We start from the raw sequence: 20,645 nt of genomic DNA, 5'->3' as shown, positions 1-20,645 counted from the left end.
GGACCACTTCCACTTGGCAGGCTGACCTATGAGGGAAATGGCCGTCCAGGGCATGCAGCACTTTAGGTGTGGGGAACGAGACATGTTTCCGCATGCTTGTAACGTGTCGTCATGGCGGGTGTTGATCTTCTGCTCAGACTTGGCAGCTGAAAAGTTTCTGGATCAAAGTGTCTGTTTGACCTCGGCACAGACAACATTCAGGCTAGTGAAGCTCTGTTCTGTTGTTTGTGGCCAGAGGGAGCCAGGAAGGAGAGACAGCACTGGCACTCAGTCTGCTGCTTGGAATTCCAAGGTCACCAGGTGTTCCTGGTTTGTCCTCTGATACACTCAGCCTCTTCAGGAGTTGCTTCTGCTTAGCCTAACAGTTTCCATCACTTTGGGACTGGCAGCCAGCTCAAGCATTGGACACCAGGCTTGCTACCCATTGAACCCTACATGGATTGAGTTAGGTTTTGATATATACGTAGCTTTGTTGGATAGAGATTTCTCTCACATTTCAAGGTTGCAAGTGGCTTTCATGAAAAACACAAATGTCTTTAAGGAACATGTGGAACTAGGCAAACCATTATTATCTTAATGTCAAATTTAACCAAAGACCAAATAACATTAGATTGCTATGTTATGAGTTATGTTTATTCATCTAGCTATTGCAAATAAAACCTTTGTTTGAGTTGCTACTCTCGGGAGGGAAATGGGTTCTGTTGGCAGGGGAGGATAACTCGCAGATCATTTATGCAGCATGATTTGTTTATTTGCAGTTGTATGTTCTCCCGAGGACCTGCACGTAACTTTCATCAGATCCTCAAAACGGTCCATCAGGAAAACAGTGAAATTTGATCTATAATATTTAACACAACACCATTCTAAGATCAGCCATGATATGTTACTATTAACTCCAACGATGATGATTGCCTGAATTGACTTCGCTAGTTTAAAATAGTATTAATTTTTCCTTGAATGGACCATTTATCAAGGTCAGAAGCAAACAAAGAGGGTTGACTGCTTTCTTATTTCATTCCTATCTCTGGCTTTATAGAGTCCCAGCTACACCAGGAGTAATTTGGAATTTCACTGAGTCATTTCCAAACTGAACAAAATGATTTGCAGTCTCCTTTTGTTTCATGAAAGATCTTGATTTTCCTGATAGTCAGTCTGCAACAAAAATCTTGTTGGAAAATAGCGTTTCTTTGTGTAATTTATCATTTCCTTATGGAATCCCAGCTAAACTGATGGGTACTTAATATTCTATCCTGAAAACCTTAGGATGCAAATGCTTAAAACCTTAGAAGTCCAATGCTGAAGATGTTACAACAGAATCTCAAACTCTTAAAGAAAAATTTTAAAAGACTTGTAATTTATTGAACTATTACAAAATATCCCAACATTTGTCATCATGAGAACATGGCATCTAAATCGTTGTGTTGATGAATACAAGTGGTTTCTCATTAAATAACTGCTGTGATGTTAGATGTAAACAGAGATCTTCTTGCCTGTGTATGGTTGTTTACTCTTCTTAACAATGAGATTCTTCTCTCATCTTTTTCTCTAGCTCTTGTCCTATCCCAGTCCTCACCATATCAGCCTCCTCCACCTCACAGTGGACTCTCCCCTCACTGAAAACCTCCGTTCTTTAACAGAAAGCAAGACCGCATCTCCCTCTCCACCTTCTCCCCCCTTCCACAAAGACTTTGAAAAGAACCGCTTTTCTACTCGAACATAAATTTGGACTTATCCCTTCATCTTCCTGACACCAGTACTCCACATATGTTCAAGTGGGCAAGACCGAAAGAGCTCACACCAGTTAGACTGGCTATCATCTGAAAATTCAGAAACAAGAATGCGAGCGGAGATTTAGGGGAAAAGCACCCCAAGTCATTCTTGGTGGGAACATAAACTAGTACAAGCATTATGGAAGATGATATGGAGATTCCTCGGAGATCTGAAAGAACTACCATATGACTCAGTCATCCCATGCATGGGAATTTATCCTACCAAAACGAAAGCCGCTTACAAGAGAGCTTTCTGTATACTCATGTGTATCGCATCTCAGTTCACCATAGCCAAGATTTGGAATCACACAGGTATCCATCTCAATAGATGACTGGATAAAACAAATGTGATAAATATACAGTATGGAATATTATTTGGCCATAATAAGAATAAAGTCCTGTCATTTATCACAAAATGAGTGCAACTAGAAACTGTCACGCTTAGCGAAATAAGCAAGTCTCAACAGCAAATACTATACGTTTTCTTTGATATGTGACAATTAACACAGAACACACACAAAAAAGTGTAGGAATGAAATGGTCACTTTAGGACATGATTTTAGCATTTATCCCATGTTTAAACTCCAGTGGAAATGTGGTCTTTGGTCTTCTTACTCTTTACTTGTTGAATATTTGATCAGTGGCACATTAAGCCTGTGACTATAGAGTGAATGCAAATTATGTCTGTGCAAACACTGTTGAACAGAGTGAATGGAGGGAGAGGTATTGGGGTGGGGAGGCGGGGGAACAAAGGAAGGGTGATTGTCTTCTTGGAACTTCTTCAACTACTACTTTTATTTTCATTCGCATCTGCCTAATTTTTTAGTTTATTCTCAGTATCAAATAGGTCAACTAGATTGTTCTGCTTGTTCTTCTTTTATTTAATCCCTATGGTTCCCAGTGTTTATGAAGCTCTCACTGTAGTCAGAACTTACTCTTACATCCTCATGTTTTGTGGCCTCACTTTCTACCAGCACCCCGCCCCCTGCCAATTATTGCCATTGCCTCTGAACCCAAATTCCTCATTTTCAATGAGTAGTATTTCCATAGCATGGTGATAAGATTACAGTCCTCACATAATTATTATATAATTCTTTTCTACCAATTTACTCCTTTGAATTTTTTCCCAAATAGTAAAATTCATCCATTCATTCTCTCATTCATAATTTACTATTCACCTGCTAGCTACGATGCATTTCACAGGTCCAGGGTTTCAAGACAAACAGGATAGGCCTATCTTAGCCCTGAACATCCCTAATGATGTTTAAACAAATGAAGGAAATTTGTATTAAATTGGATTGGATTCAACTTTGTACTCTTCGATTTATATTTTAAATGTGCCGATCTTACCTAAGAAGAAGGAAACATGTCTCACTTGTCTTGTGTGTTGCCCTGATCGTATTCCACAGGTTGGCCTACAATGGATTTTCAATCAATCCATTTGGGTTGACTGACTGAATGCCTCATTTTCTTCCCTGGATATGATGCAATGTGACCTAAACCTGCCATGCTTTATCAGCAAGTGTGACCCACTTTGCACTTGGGGGATTCTAAGTGGATTTTTTCACTCCTTAGCCAGGCAGAGCCAATGTGGCAGTTTCTACCTGTGCAGTTGAAGCTTTCTGAAACCAAGAGTATCTATAGTGAGTTAACCTGTCATCTGATCCTTCAGATAATTCAAATATTGGTTTAGTTCTTGTTTTGTTATCAAGACACACAAATATTTGATGGACATATATAAACAACAGAAATAATTTCAAAACGCTTGCATATACTCTAAATAACAAGATTTCTTTATATTTTATACAAACAGAAACGAGCATATATAAACATTCAAAACCAAGATTATACATTCAAGTCAACACTTACTGAAAAGTTAGAACAGAGATGCTGGGTTCAACAGAAGAGTCCTGCCCTGTGGAAGGTGTATTAATGCACTAATCAGAATTTCTGTGAATGATTGTGTGTGTATTCAAGGAAATGTGAAATTAATCTTCCCAAAAGCCAAGGAAATAAAAAATTTGTGACTATCGTAGCTAATCCCCCACCTAACAGAATATAGTAGGTGCTCAATAAATATTAATTAGCTTTACCCAAAGAACTAAGAACAAAGTTAACCAATGGTTTATAATAAAGTGAAGTGAATGAGAAATTCATAATGGAGCCTTTTCATTTACTGGGAGGAATTCAATTATTTTGTGCATTAATTGAATGTATCAATAAGTTCTAACTTACCATTTTGCTTCTATTGCATACACAGATTTAATTATACAATATGAAAGAAAGTTGGGCCCGGCAGCGTGGCCTAGCGGCTAAAGTCCTCTCCTTGAACGCACCGGGATCCCATATGGGCTCCAGTTCTAATCCCAGCAGCTCCACTTCCCATCCAGCTTCCTGCTTGTGGCCTGGGAAAGCAGTTGAGGACGGCCCAAAGCCTTGGGACCCTGCACCCGCGTGGGAGACCCGGAAGAGGTTCCTGGTTCCCAGCATCGGATTGGCGCGCACCGGCCCGTTGCGGCTCACTTGGGGAGTGAATCATCAGATGGAAGATCTTCCTGTCTGTCTCTCCTCCTCTCTGCCTATCCGGCTTTCCAATAATAAATCAGAAAGAAAGAAAAAAAGAAAAGAAAAGAAAAGAAAAGAAAAGAAAAGAAAAGAAAGAAAGAAAGAAAGAAAGAAAGAAAGAAAGAAAGAAAGAAAGAAAGAAAGAAAATGAGCAAACTGTACCTTGAAACATACAATGTCCAAACTAGAAATTTGGGGGCATCTAAAACAAGAAAGATAATGCTAAAGAAAAGCCAACATGCATTATACACAACTTGCTCTTAAGAGTCTCCCACATGGATTCACAATAGATTGACAAAAACTCTTAGAGATTGATCAGTATTGTATTGTAACTAGGGAGCCTGCTGATTGTGCTAGCAATGGCCAATTACGAAGAAATTGGAGTTCTAGAAGAAACTAAGATGGCACATCATCTTTCAGGATGACTTAGCCTTGTCTGATAATTCCAAAGGGGAATTTTCCATTCTGTGCCATTCCAAGAGACTGAGCCAAGGTAGCAAGCACTCGGTCAAGCAGAGGCTCAGCAATGGTCACAAACCAGACCTCCACAGTGAGCATCCCAGAGCTGCTTTGCTTTGCTAGGAAATGGCCCCTTTGGGTGGACAGAGACAAGGGAGTTGTGCCTGGACTCTGAGGAAAGAAAGGCTTGTAGTGCCAGTGATGACTAACACTGACATGGCCCCCAGGACAAACAGCCAAACAGTTACGGAGCAATGGTTTGATGAACGTGTGTGTGTGTGTGTGTGTGTGTGTGTGTGTGTGTGTGTTGGGAAAAAGGCTGTAGAATCCTGCTCAATCAGCCTGGTGCCTTTGAGACGGTGAAAACACATCACACCACACATGCTTGATTGCTGTTTGTATTCAAATAACAGATCCAGCACTGACTGTTGGTTAAGCTGTAGTTGCCACCGTGTTTAGATTTATCGAGGTAATAAAGGACAGGCTCTGCAGTCTCAAGACATGTTACTGGCAAGTTCTGCTCCAACAGGTTTGGATCTGATTGGAACCACTGTGTAGGACAAGAGCTGGCAGCACTAGATGAAGGCAGATTCACGGGTCCGTGGAAATCAATCATGTCAGAGGCTGGCCAAGTAGCTTGCCTCGGGGTACAAGGCAGGTCAGTGTTTCTTTCCACTCAAACCTACCTCCTCTGGAGGCAGTTCTGTAACACACTATAGCTTGGGTTACTCAACTAACTTTGGTACAGCCAGTTAGGCCATCCATTGCCTGACGTATATTCTAACACTGAATCTGTCCCATTTGGTCTTTTTTTAAAGAAAAAAAAAAGGTACTTATTTTCATTAGGAAGACAGATTTCCAGGGAGAAGGAGAGACAGAAAAATTTCCATCCACTGGTTCACCCCACAAAATGGTTGCAACAGCTAAGAGCTGATAAGCTGATCCAATCCAGAAGCCTAGAGCTTCTTCCAGATCTCCCTTGCAGGTGCAGAGTCCCAAGGTTTTGAGTCATCCCTTTGCTGCTTTCCCAGGACACAAGCAGGGAGCTCGATGGGAAGTAGAGCAGTTGGCCCATATGAGATGCCTGCACTTGAAGGTGGGGGGTTAGACAGTTGAAATAATGCACTGCACTCAAGTTTGGTATTAATGAGAAACTTTTAAAGGGCAGGCACCATTTCTGCTTTTCCTGCACATACCACCTGCAGACACTGGGTTCTACTGTTAACCTATAATAGGAACTTCCTTTGTTGCTTCATGCCAGGAAGTTTGTTAGATGTTTTTATACATGATCTCACTATACCATCCCAACAGCTCTATGTGGTATGTATTGTTTTGATTTTATAGATAAGCAAATAGGTACAGTACCGATCTGGGGACATGCAAAAATCCATGGCAAACCCATCCTGCCTCACTCTGGGCCCAAGCTGCCCAACAAATCCATGCTCTACAGTTCATAAAGGATTCAACAGCTGATCTCAGCACTTGCTGGGTTCCTAATAGAGAAGTGGGGACACAGCTGTTGTCATCGCCACAAGCAGTACAAAGTTGGATGGGTTTATGGATTGTTCTTTCTCCCCTCCTTGACAACCTGCACACGTTGGAAAGAATTCACTACACACATCCACTCTGAGGAGTTATCCCAAGGAAATGAAAAGGTCTTGAGGGCAATGGAAATCATGAAGAATCGTAGACAGATCAGTAAAAAAAAATCTGAGTAGATCTGCACTTCACCATGATTGCTTCTGGTTAGATAAGACTGGAACAAAAGGCAGGAAGTCAGACTAGTAAATGCGCTGTTGCACAGGTCCAAGCAAGAAAAATAAATAAATAAATAAATAAATAGACAGTGTGTGTATGCAACGCGATGTGATGTCTTTCTTAAACTACGAGAACAGCAACAAGGGACACTTACACTCCCAGCAGGACCCTGAGTAATTTCATTCTTGGGACTTGCTCTGAACTGGCATGGCATGAAGAGCATAGATACTTCTGGGTTGTGGAGAAGGGCAGCAGCAGTAACAGGTAATATTTATTAGCGCCTACGATGTTCCAGGAGCTGATCTTAACACTCTGTAGTAAGTCATCTAAACCACACAGCAATCCTTTGTGCTTCAGATTGTTATTCCAATTTTTGCAGATGAGGACCCTGGGCACTGAAAGTTTCCAGAAGTGACCACAGCTTTACCAAGCCTGGGCACACTGCCCCCAGCCCTGCTCCCATGATCACTGTGCTCTAATGCCACATGCTGAAAGATGACATCCATGTCCCGAGCCCCTGGTGCCAGAGCCACATCTTGGCCTTTGGAGCTAGCTGGCAGGATTTCCAGTCCTGAAGCTGCCTGCAACATTCTTGCCTCAGATTCCCAGCTCATCCCCAAAGCCAACTCACGCTAACAGACATCAATTTCTGTATCTTCCCAGGCCCAGTCGTCCAAATTCATGTGCTCTTTCACATCTCAAAAACACTCACTGGTCACCCGCAACTGCCTGGCACTGTCGTGATTGGTTCACCTTAAACATGCATTGCATAGATAGATTAAGGGACAATGCTGTCTTTGAAGGGCTCTGCATACACATGCAAGCATGGGTGTAGGTGGGTTGTGTATGACAAGACAGTGTCACCTCCACTTCTGTGACTGCTGTGTTGCCTATCCTGCCAGGCTTGCGACCATCTTCTGACTCACAGACCTACCATGCAGGTCCTCCCCACTCCTGCGTCTGTCAGGGCAGCTTTCTGCTTGTCTGTGGGGTTTCCTCCGCTCACACCTCCATCGCTGGGAGCCATGTGGACAGCTGGCTCCCTCCTGCTGTTAATGGGATTAGTCCGGGGAAGGTTCCAAGCTAACACCAGCTTCCAGACTGCTCTGCTCTGACTCATGCTAATTGTGTTCCCAGAACTTCTTTCGTTCACAGTACTACTAGACTATCAGACTCTTTTTCACTTCAGCAAGAGTAGGAGGTGAATTAGGCAGCCAGATGTCTTCCTCTCCAACTCCGGTCCATCAGCATTTTCCTATTTGACTGTTTTCCTATTTGAGTCATTATGCCATGGAAGAGCAAGATCATTTAAATCATCTGTACCACTTGTTTGCTCTGTAAAGTTTTACTGTCCATCCAAGAGGCACTGGCATATCTCTCCAAGGGAAAGGGCCTGTTTGGTTTAGGGGAACATCTTCACTAGGTACAACTCAGGGAGACTACTGCCAGGATTAGAGTAGGGAGATATCAGACTGTTTCTGCATTCTCCTAAAGATTCCAAAAACATTAGGGAGCATGATGTTCAGTTAAGTGACATACTTATGAGTCCCTATTTCCTCTGTCAGCATATTTCTAGACGTTTAAGACTTTTTGTATTTTCCAAACTGGAAACAAATTTCTGTTGGTCTAGTCTCTGACCATTTCCATATTTCTGGAGAATCGGGTCTAGATCCAAGACTATGAATGAGGGAAGGGAGAGGAAAAGATGAGAAGAGCTCTGTTCCACATATTCTTTGATGCCAATGGCTCACTTTTCATCCCTCACCTGTCACTGGCTATGTAGGACAGTTTCCTAATCACGTTCATGTAATCTAGCTCAGAAGTTGTTTCACAAGTGATCAGTAGGAAATATTCACAGAAGTTGGGAAATGATTCCATTTGAACACATGCGAATGAATTAAAAGTGAATCCTGCAGGACTGTCACTCCCATTCTCTTTCATAATGGCCCACCTCAAGGGATGGGAGCAAGAGCTTGAGTGCGTGTGGCTGTTGGCTTTAGCCCACTGCAGCATGCCCTCTTGTACTTCCTCCATGGAGACATGATTGAGAATCGAAGGTAATAACTCCTTACCACAAACAGTGTCTGTTCCCTTATGTAGGACACGAGCTTTCTGTTGCCCCTGGTGGATTTTGAGGGAAACCTGGCTCCACGCAGGAACCCTCCTCCACTTGTTCTGTCTACAGTATAGAAGCTCTGTCCATGGCTCCTGATCATACCTGGCTCCCCTCAACTGTCACATGAAATCTCCAAGCCATGGTATAGTGCAGTGGAGCAGGTCTCCATGAAAACCAGCTGTATAGTAAGCAGTGAGTAGACAATCTCTGCAGAGACAACTTAAGGACCCGATGTCCACGAGGCACAACCCCAATGACTGTGAAGGGCTGGACAAGAGATGTAGCCAGTGACAACCTTCATCGACTTCAAAGAGTTGAGAAGCAGGAGAAAAGAGGAGAGCCCAGTGTTCTGGGGACATGGATTACGGCCAGAGCTGCCTGTTAGAACTAGAGATGCTCTTTTAAAGGCCTTCCTTTTAGCAGCAGAGAGAAGAGTCGCTGAGAGGGTTTTTGTTTCTTTCGTGTTTGCTTAGCTTTGCTTTTTGAAGAGGAACCACACCACCTGTTCTTCCTCTTTTCCCACTCCTCAGACAAGCCCACATGGGTGTTTCCACGCAGGCCCTCTCCAGAAAGACAATCAGCATCAAAAGAGAGCTCAGCCTGACTGAAACCAGCCCTGCACAGCCACCCCTCTGTGCTTCAAGCCCTCAGTGGAGCTTCTGCTCTTGTGTCAGCCAATCGTCATGTTCACAACGAAAGACTGAGGCCGGTAAGGACAATGGCGCAGCATCCTTTGACCAACGCTCTGCCTGTCTCCTGCCTTTCTGTCAGTAGCCACAGGAGACCCACTGTCAAGCAAATTCTGTCATTAGTTCCTGTCTCTGTTGCAAAAAATCAATATTGGGTGGTTCTTTCCTCCACACCTTGCACACTGCAGACACAGCTGTCAGCCGCGCTTCGTGGTCCCCCCAAAGGAGCCATCAGATGGCTCCCTCAGGGCTGGGGAAGGGATGAGAGGCCAGGATATCTATCTGTCTTGCCTTCATTTCTTTAAAGCACATTTTCAAACCGTTTGAAACGCTGCTGGGCTGCTGGTTGCATGTGATCCTCTAGATAAACGATGCCTCTGGCAGGAATCTCGTTGTGTGATCAGAAACACGATGTTATTGCTCAACAAGACCGAGGGGACTGGCAAACAGGCCTGGGCAGGAAAGCTTCCTACAGAAAGGGTATCTCTGGTATGTTTCAAGACACTGCCTAAAAGCTAACCTTCATATCACCTTGACTCTGTACTGGTGGCATATCTGACTTCCTAGAGGGAACTCACACAATAACTGGAATAAAGTAATAGTAGTATTATTATAGCACTTCAAGTTTCACAAATAGCTTTTATGTTTTTGTGGAGATGACCCTTGTGGAGTCCAGTTACTGAGACAGTGTGGGTGATTCTCCATTGCTTGACTCAAGGAACCTGGGTGGGATGTATGGTAAGAAAGAAGCATTAACAAAGAAGGATTTTGGTACTGGGGACTCTGGGAGACAAGATGCGTGACATAGGAGTCATCAGGATACTAGAGGCTAAAACCAACCATCGACCTTCTGAGGGAAGAAGAGATGGAAAATCCATCAAAGAGTGGTGTTTCTCAGGGGTTTAGATGGGAGCCTGAGCAACACTTTCTGGAACATAGATAACTTCTTATGGCACAGAGATGTACAGGAAAGGGGGCAGTCAACTTATGCACTTCGGCACTTCCGTTGTGGTCCAGGGGCAGAGAAATGGCTGCATTCTTTGGCATCTCAGGGGCCTGAGGGCTTTAGCATTCCTGGAAGGAAGCAGCATCGTCTCAGAGGCAGCAGGTGTTGTGTGGCACATGAGGGAAAAGAGGCTCCATTGGGTGTTTCTGAGACTCCAGCAGGTCACTGGGGCTGCTCCTGGAGGAGTGGGCATTGATGGCCAAGGTCCTGCAGGTGGAGCTGATAGGCCACAACACACAGCCCAACCTGCTGATTTATGCAATACCTTAATGAGGTCTGACAGTACTGATTACCCAGTTATTCATTTGATCCTGGTCATGGCTCTGGAGTATTCCCATTTTATATACAAAGAAACTAAGGGACCAGAAGATTTAATGACTTGGGGAGAATAGTGACAGAGCTCAGGCTCCTGGGGCCTGCTTCCACACTGCAGATCTGCAGTGGTTAATGGCCATTAACCACTCCTGGCCTTCCCTCAGCCAACCCCCCGCCTACCCAGAGAAAAGGCCAGTGAGAATCAATGAGGTAAAGGTGAGGACAACAGAAGAGTAATGAGGTGATGTGTGGGGGAACTGTGATGTGTGGGGTTAGGGTTAGGGTTAGGGTTAGGGTTAGGGTTAGGGTTAGGGTTAGGGTTAGGGAGCCAGATCAGGATAAATGCAGATGATGCACTCCACAGTGACTGGGGAAGAAGTGAGACAGAGGCAAATCCTGCATCCCCTCCCTGGGCCCCTTGCTGCCAAGTCAATGCATCGGTCCGGTTTGTACTTGTACTGCAAGTTCACTGTTGAAATAACCAAGGTCCGGAATGAAGTTGATGGAGCCTGCATATGGGGTAGACGTGGGGCTTAGACCTAAGTGTTCTGATCGCACTATTGTCCTTTCTGCTCATTCATGGCATCTTCACAAGCCTCCATTTATATATGAATAAGCTATTTTATTTAACATATGCCACACAAAGGGAGCTTTCTGTATATTAATAAAAATTCCCAAAAGCAGGAGGTTAGCAGATGCATCTAGGTGTTTCCTGAGCATGGGGCATGACCTTATAGAAGCTGACCAGCTACTGTAAGTCCAAAAACAGCAAGAACTGCATGTGGATATTGTATCAGGTTGATAATGTTGTTTCTCCAGGGAATATAAGTTAATAGAATCAGAAACCAGATTCGTTTTACTAGATTTGATTGCTCAAGTAAATAAGTAAATAAATCACAGGTACAAGAATCAGGTTCGCATGATCAGGGACAAATAAACAAGGGCGTAGTGAGGATGAACTCTGAGGATACTGCTTTAGGTACAGAGACTTCAGTTAGCATGAATGCATGTGGATGGATGGTTGTGTGCAGGTGGCTCATGTACACACATGTATCTCATAGCTGTGACCACTGAGAGTCCCAACAGCAACAAGCACATCCAGCACCTCAATCTTGGCTTTTAACAATCATTCTTTCATAAAAGAAACCAAGGCTCCTTTGAGTCTTGGAAAAGGAAATACTATAGAAGCCTACATTATCCTGTAATACTAGAAAACATAGAAGTGCTAAAGGTAGTGAGGGGAGAAGGAGAGGAGGAAAGACAGGTGGATGACTAGAAGGCAGGAAAAGTGGGAGTGAAAGAGGGCTGCAGGTCAAGAAGGCACAGGAGCCAAACTGAACGACCTCCTGGAGGCCAACGGTGGAACAATTTAAGGAACAAAATAAACCACTTCAGAGGTTTGTATTATAAAGAAAAAAAAAAGGGGGGGGGGCCTGTGGAGTTGGCATCCCATATGGATGCTGGCGTGAATTCCAGCTGCATATGGAAGTTCCACTTCCAATCCAGCTCCCTGCTTAATACCTGGCTAAAGCAGTGGAGGCTGGACCAAGGGCTTCGCCTCCTGTACCCTCTGGAAGACACAGAAGAAACTCCTGGCTTTCAGATCTAGTAGTTGGGACCATTTGGGGAGTGAACCAGCAGATTCTCTCCTCTCTCTCCTCTCTCTCTCCCTGTCAACTTCCATAACTCTGCCTTTCAAGTAAATAAAATGAAATAAATATTTTAAAAAGTAAAATTACCCAAGTCTATACTGGTGTACGTAGATAACTGAATAAGTACACAGGACAGAAGGAACAAGCAGTGCAGAAACATCACAGAAAATGTTTGCAGGTCCTCCCTCCACGAAGCAGAGCCCTACCCTCTCCCCTGCCTACTGGCTGGGCTTAGCAACTTCTTTCAAACAGTAATGTGAGGACAGGAAGAAAAGCCAGGAGTGGGGAAGTCTGGTGAACAGGGGCAGTGACAAGCTATGCTGATATACCCTCTGACACAAGGTGACAAGCAGGCTGCATCTCTGTGGCATTTTCCTCAACTTCACAGAACCCTAGCTGACCAGGAGCAAACAGCAGACATGCACAAACTGAGGGACATTATCTGGAATCGCCGAGGCATGGTCTTTAAAAGGAAAGGCCATGGATAACAGGAGGAGACAGGGACGTGCGCCAACTGGAAGCAGCCAAGCGTCCTGGACTGGGTCCTGGGACAAGAGAAGGGCATCCGTGGAAACACCGGTGAAACCCAAATCGAGCCTGTGCTTTAGTGAGTAGTGTTTTACCAACGCTATTCTCTGAGCTTTGACAAGTCTACCATGGTTATGTAAGATGTTCACATTAGGAAAAGATGGGTCAAGAGTACCAAGGAACATTCTGTTCCAGCTTAGCAAGTTTTTCTGTAAATCCAAATTGAAAGTTTAGAAAGGTTTTTTTTTTTTTTTTTTTTTAATGTCTTGGAAGCCAGGGTACAAAGAGAACTGGATAGGATAATGTGCACACAGAATAAATAAGCAGAGAATAATGGAAAGTTGGATGTGAGAACTGACATTCCACTGAGGTTATACTCCTCCAGAAAGTTATCCGATCAACTGGATTATGGACATTGTTACGGGAAAAGCAAGCAGGGAGTGGCAGCAGTGTGTACGTGTTGGGGTGGGAAAAGGGCGTCAGAGATTTCACCCAGCAGTTTGATATCAGGGTGACAGCTTCATCCTTGCATTAGGAAACTAAGTTGAAGACTACTTAGTTTGGTGGTGTCTTCCTATTTTCTATAAGCAGTTCCTTTTTCATCTTAAGGATACCTCTGTCAGACTCTATATGGGATGGTGTGAGAACAGAGTCTCATGCATTGGAGTCTCTGGAAGGCAGACTTTAGAAACAGCTAAATGTGTAAGCCACAGGTTTGTTGGGGAAGCTCTGTGAAAGTGGGAGGAACGGGCTTCATCAGAGAAACTGAATTAGAATGCAGTTACAATAGGTAACACTGGAGCTGAGATGATCCTTTGGAGTTTCACAAGTTGAGAAAAGAGAGCAGTAACTAGTTGTTGGATATTTGCCAGGCAGAAGTGTAAACTTGGGTGGGGCAACTCCCTTCCGTTAGGTAAATTAGGGATAACTCATTATCAGCCAACACTACAACCAGGACATAGCACACTGAAGCTAAGAGGCATTGGAACTGGGCCTGGCGGCATGGCCTAGCAGCTAAAGTCCTCGCCTTGAACTCAACGGGATCCCATATGGGCGCCGGTTCTAATCCCGGCAGCTCCACTTCCCATCCAGCTCCCTGCTTGTGGCGTGGGAAGGCAGTCGAGGACGACCCAAAGCCTTAGGACCCTGCACCTGTGTGGGAGACCAGGAGGAAGTTCCTGGCTCCTAGCTTCAGATCGGCGCAGCACCGGCTGTTACAGTCACTTGGGGAGTGAATCATCGGATGGAAGATCTTCCTCTCTGTCTCTCCTCTCCTCTCTGTACATCTGACTTTGTAATAAAAATAAAAATCTTTTTTTTTTTAAAAAAAAGAGGCATCGGAACTTTCCATACAGTCCCACCACTGCACCACATGATAACTCTTCCAGTGGGAGTTAAGCCTCTCTAGAAATAGTCTCACAGGATTTTTCATGAAAAATTTACACTAATTAGGCATGATGATGAACAATAGCTCACATCACCACAGCCAGTCTGAAAGCTGTAACTGGGTCTCCAAGCCTTCGTCTCCTTGCTTTGCTACCCATTCTAGATTCCTCTTACTCTCAGCTATATCTTGGAAGGTCTTAGTGGCTTAGCTACTAGAGCAATCCAATCCTTGGCAGAATACTTGGGCTGAGTGCTCCAAGACACCTGTCACAAGCCTACCTCAGGCCAAGACTGCTGCTGCTTGAGTCCATTTACCATGAAGACTGATCAGGAGATACCACAAGATGCTGCTGTGGGTCACCTGTGTCCCAGGTTTTCCCTGCCCACTGAATCAATGATCTGTATCATTAACTCCTTGCTAATGGCCTGGGAAACCAGGGCAAGACCACCCAGGTTCCTGGGACCCTCCCTGCCACATGTGTGGGAGACATGATAGAAACTTCTAGCTTCTGGCTCCTGCCTGGCCCAGTCCTGACAATTGTAGCCATCTAGAAAGTGAACCAATAGATGGAAAGTCTCTCTCACCCTCTCTCCATCTTTTTTAACTCTGACTTTCAAATAAATTACTAAATAAATATTTTCTTTAAATGCCCACCTCTGACTTTGTTTCTGAAAGCTACTTTTGCTGACTACTTATGTGTGGACTTCGAGTTTGTGAGGGCATTTTGTTTCTGTCAGTTCTTCAACTATGAAAATTTTTATAAAAATTTGTTCCAACTTTTCTTTCTGTATCTCCTTCTCTCATCCAGGCATTCCATTGCATTTTTAATTCCACCTGCTGTATTTTTAATCTCAGGCATTTTAGAAGTGCTCACTGTGTCTTCATTATATTTTCCATGTTTCTATTTATCATAGTCAGTCTTTCCAGTAGCATTCTTCTAGGTCTCATCTCATTTGTTCCTATCTCTCAGGAGTCACCATCCTTTACATCCATTCTCTCTTGAAAACCATTGTTTCATGTGCTTCTCCTGGGTTTTTCTCCTTTTATATATATATAGGAAAGTAAATCCAGTCCCTGTTACTCCATCTTACAAACAGGTTGAAATTCCCTCTAGATCTTTTTTTAAAAATCTCAATCTTTTAAGTGCAAATATGATGGGGGAAAATGAGGGGGTTAGAATGGGAGAAAATAATAAGTAAATGCAAATGTGGAAAAAGAATGACCCATTGGGTTTGCTGCTTCTTCACAGATACTTACATCTATCCAGACTAAATATCTACTAATTTTTTTTTCTTGCCAATAGAGCCTCATTTTGTTTGAAGAGTCATAGCCTTCAGAATGTAATAGGTTGTTACATGCCATGGGACTAACAAGAGGTAGTTCTATTATTCTTTGTCAATGATGTGGTCAAGGTATGAGCATGTGTGGAATTTCCAGAATATTTCTTCCAGAAAATGTGGAGACATGGATAGAAAAAAAAAGTATTTATTTTGCCCTTATTCTGTTTTTGGAATATTTTTAGAGAGGGCTTAATGCTTGAATCCATTTGCATTTCTGTGACATGGGCAAACACAGCAAGGTTGGCCATTGCACTTCACCACCTTACCATCCCTGGATTCACCTACCTTTAAACTTTCTGCTATGTGATATAACATACATTATCAATATTTAAGTTGCTGATTTCTGGGATTTCTCCTGTTTGCAGTCAGATGCATCCTGACACCTATATTAACCATGGTTCAGTTTCTCAGGTTTATCTGATAGATTCTTCCAAAAAACACTTATTCACACAGTTATTTATTTTATAAGTAGAATGTCAGAGAAGGGTGGAAAGGAGGAGTAGGGGTGGGGAGGATGAGACAGAAAGATCTTTCTTCCAGCCGGTGGTTCACTTTCCAAATGCCCAGAACAGCCAGGGCTGGGCCAGGCAAAAGTCAGGAGCCCAGAACTCCTTCTAGGTGGTCCATGTGGGTGGTGGGGGTCCAAGTACTTGGATCACTGTCACTACCTTCCCAGTCACAGCAGCAGGGAGCTGGATAGAAAGCAGAGCACTGGGCTCAAATCAAGCTCTTCGATGGTATTCTGGTGTTGCAAACAGCAGCTTCACGTGCTTTTAACCTGCTCCACCAGACTCTGTCTGATAGCTTTCCTTCAGAGAACCAAAAGTGACGTTCTGGAAATCGCAGTGGTTTCACAGATGAAATCACAATAGAAAAGCACTTGCTTCACAAATGTTCAGCGGTGATTAGAAGCAATTGGAGAATCCTGTAGCCTTTGCTCTTTAAAGCTAGTCACTGAGTAGACCCTTGGCTATGCAGAAGCTATGCTGACAAAGAACTTGATAGCAATGTCCCTAAGAAGGAGAGCTACACTGATTCTTGAGCGGAATACTAACTTCCAATGGCTGTGATCCACAGGGGGAACAAAGCTCCAGCTAAAGCTACTTGAAATAATATATATTAATACAGTTTCATCATCAATAATACATACTATTAATATGGCTTTAAATAATGTATAATGCTAGATTTGCATACTAAATAATACATAAATATGTAATCATTCCGTGAAGTCGTATGAAATTAGTAATCCTGAAGGAAACTTAACCTATTAAAAGTGGCTCAGGGCCTCAATCAGTGCTGCTGCTGCGTATTATCTTGGCTAGGAGAAGCACAAGCCTTGCATAAAATGTTTGCTCTGTGTCTTTTATAACTGCAGAAAAGTAGCTATAGCAGACTTTTCAGTGCAGAGTCAACAGAGCATTTCCATTGCCTTGTAAAGATAACACTGCTTTGTCAAAATATCTCCAACCCATCAATGATTAAAACACTCTCAAAGAGCTGTTTTCTACAAACGAAGCAAGGCAGGGGTGGGCACTGGACCTAGCAGTTTAGATGTTGGTTAAGATGTCCATTTTCCGTGCTGGAGTGCCTAGGTTCCACGGCACATTCTAACTTCGGATTCCAGTTTCCTAAGTAGCACAGATCCTAGGAAGCAGTGGTGATGGCTCAGGTGGCATTTGCATGGGAAATCTGGGCTGTATTTCAGGCTCTGAACTTTGGCCTCCCTCTCAGGGCCAAGGCAGGCATTTGGAGAGTGAATCAGGGAATGGGAGTGGGTCTCTCTATCTATTTCTCTGTCTCTTTGTTGCTTTATCTCAAATGTATGTAAACACGCATCTGTGACCACACAAAACATTGTCACTGTTTATCCCATCTGCTTTCATTTTTTCAAGGATTCACTTTTCCAGTAGCCCTGGGAATAGACACAATTATCCCTGCTTTTCAGTCCAGGGAACAGCGGGTGGGAGAGATTAAGGACTCGCTCAAGATCACACAAATAGGCAGTGAAAGAGATAGACATACAGCTCTTCTGAAATCAAAACCTATCACTTTCCCTTTACCTTATTCCACCTTGCCTTCTATTTTTAGTATAGCTCCCGTCTGTCGATTAAGATCATGGATATCTTAAAATACAAATTCAGCAAAACATTAATGAATCTCTTATTCGTATTCCACATCATGCCAGATATCTCATGGAGGCGATGTCCCTTGTCTTCCACAATAATAATCCCATTGGATATTTCCAGCTTCATTTGACATATCAGAAAACTGAAGCACGGAACAAAATGAAGTGGCTTGCTCAAAGCATCTGAATATGAGACAAAGTCTGAGTCCAATGACTTCAAACCACACATCTCTGATGAAGGGTAATTAAAATGTAAGCTTCTCTTTTCATGTCTAACTTGCTAGGCCTTCTCCAAAGAGCAACTCCAGGACTCAAAGTTCTTCAGAGTATTGAGCCCTGCCCTGTGCTCTGATTTGAATAAATAAGACACGCAAGCTCATGCAAACACTTAAAATTTAAACCCTAGTGTCTTGTGCCAATGCTACAGAAAGGATGAAAACAAAATCTAATCACGGTATTCAGGAGGCGGGCTTAGTGGAAGATCCTTGGGTCATAAGAGGCAATGCCCACAGAATGCATTTCTCATGAAAGGGTTGGTCATACAAGTTGGAGTTGAGGATGAGTCGTTTGACCCAGCAACTGATGCACTGCTTGGGATGTACTCATCCCCTATGAGAGTATCTGGGTCCATGTCCCAGCAGAATTGTTCACTCCAGCTTCCTGTAATGCACCCTTGATGGCAGCAACTGAGAGCCTAAGCAGGGTCCTTGACATCCACATGGGACATGTCGATGGGATTTCTGGTTCCTGGCTGCTGTAAAAATTTGGAGAGTGAGCCAGCAGGTAGGGTAGCTTTCATTATGTATCTCTCTCCCTTTCCAAATAAATCCGCATTTTTCAAAGGTCTGAGCTGGGCCTAGTCACTGGCTCTGCCTCCCGGCTCTCCGTGTGGCACTTCCTATGTGCGTGTTTCGCCATCCTCCAGTATCACCAAATGCCTGCATCTTGGACTCCAAAAGCATGAGACAGATTTAACCTCCTGCCTCACCAGTACCTTGTTGTAAGTCTTTCACTGTAGTCATGAGAAGCTGAATAATACTCTCAGCAACTTGAATGGCTGCCTCATGGAAAAGGAGAAGTCATGTTCTAGCAGTGGAGCTGCTGTTGAGAGCTCTGGAGATATAGCAGGGAAAATCTTCCTGTTTCACAAATTTCCAAAAGACTAGTGCTATGAGCAGCTCAGGGACTGCAGTAGCCAAACCCACTCAAAGTACTAAACACTTGGATTCTTGCATCTCCGTCCAGCCCCATTCCAGCACAATATGTAGCCGGTTTAGTGTCCCTAACCTGGCAATAGCATTTCTAGAAACTGTGCTTGGAGATCAGCTCTTCTGGGTGAGAGCCAACCTGATGAAGAAGTACTGAGAAAGGCAGAAGCCATAAATGTCTAGCCTACCCAGGAGAGTAAATTGAAACCACTTGCATCTTTCAGGCTGATTTATAGCTTATCAAACACACATTAAACCTTTAAGCCCCCTTTTTCCTTAAGTAAAAATAAATCCAAGTTGACTATGCTAGCATATGTATTTGTTTTCCCTACACTGTCTATAAACCATGTCTAAGGTGAGTATTTATAAGCCTGAATGAAAACTAGACAAACAATTTTGAGAATAAGTGACAACTATAACAGATCACGAGAAGACAGTCACAACAAAGGGAACACTATGCATTAAGTAATTTTTCTTGCAAATCCTTTATACATATGTCGAAGCTGTGTGCTGGCACAGTGAAACAGAATAAATCAAAGCGAATACCCACATAAGAAAAGGATTTTAGGCAAATGCTGTCTTGGATGCATAAATCAAATAAATAGTGATTAAAAAAAGACCCAAAGGAATAGCATAGACGTCTGTGGAATTTTATGCAATAAACTTATTTAGCAGTCATACAACAGTTTATATTGATGGAACACTCTCCAATTATTTGCTCATTAAATCTCATGGCATTTCTACTGAGTAGGTTCATATCATTCGTTAATTTCATAGCCAAGGTAAGTGAAGCAGGGAATTGTTTAGTGTCATTCCCAAATTGTACCTCCAGGTGCGGGTTCCTTTAGAAACCCTACTCCCACAGTTTTGGGTTGCAGTTCCAGGGGAGTGCTGTGGCTCCTCTTGGTGCCACTTCAATCTGGAACAGGTCTGGAGGCCATGTCTGGACCTCTGGAGCCAGCTGGTACTTCCACTGTACCAGGTAGTAAATCCAGAAGTGCCTTGGTGTCGACATTTTGTCAGTAAGTTGATACATGCCTGTAGGATGCATCTACACATTTGCTATAGTCCCTCATCTGAGATGGTCACAGCATGAATCCAAAGCTGAGATGGAAGGAGGAAAAGAGCCACTGGGGCTCCATTCCCTGGGGGCTTTCAAATATATCAGTGCCCCTAGATGCAATGCAATCTCAACCTCTGCATATTTTCAAAAGTTACTCTGGATTTCCCAATCTGTAGACGCAGTCTATAAATCTCTTGTTGCAAAGATTTTTCCAGGCCAGCTGGACGTAGTTGGTCAAGTTACTCACTGCATGGGCACCTTACCATAGGGGCCAGTGAGTACTGACATTCAGCTGGTACACAGTGTGCCCTAATTTGGAGCTGGCAGTGGTTCTCAGAAAGTTACTTTTCTTCTGATTCAACAGAAAAGACTTTGAGTCATTTCCCTATTCTTCCATATGAATTGCTGTATACCCTATGCATTCTATTTTCAGCTTATTTTGTATCTACTTGTTTAAAATTACAGTTAGCACCTACTGCATGCTGGGCACTTGATACACATAGCACATTCAAATACAAAACCATCACAGAACTAGTGTTACTGGATCCCACAATCTATGGGGGAAGACAAGTGCTTCCTCAGGGAATTGCCCCACCACGTAGGAGATGCTCCTACTGGGTTGAGTGTAGCAAGCCGGGAGAGACTGGAGGAGGGGGGCTTCACTC

This window comes from Ochotona princeps, chromosome 23 (genome assembly GCF_030435755.1).
Source record: "Ochotona princeps isolate mOchPri1 chromosome 23, mOchPri1.hap1, whole genome shotgun sequence".
NCBI classification, from domain to species: Eukaryota; Metazoa; Chordata; class Mammalia; order Lagomorpha; family Ochotonidae; genus Ochotona; species Ochotona princeps.
Note: the sequence above shows the minus strand (reverse complement) of the source record.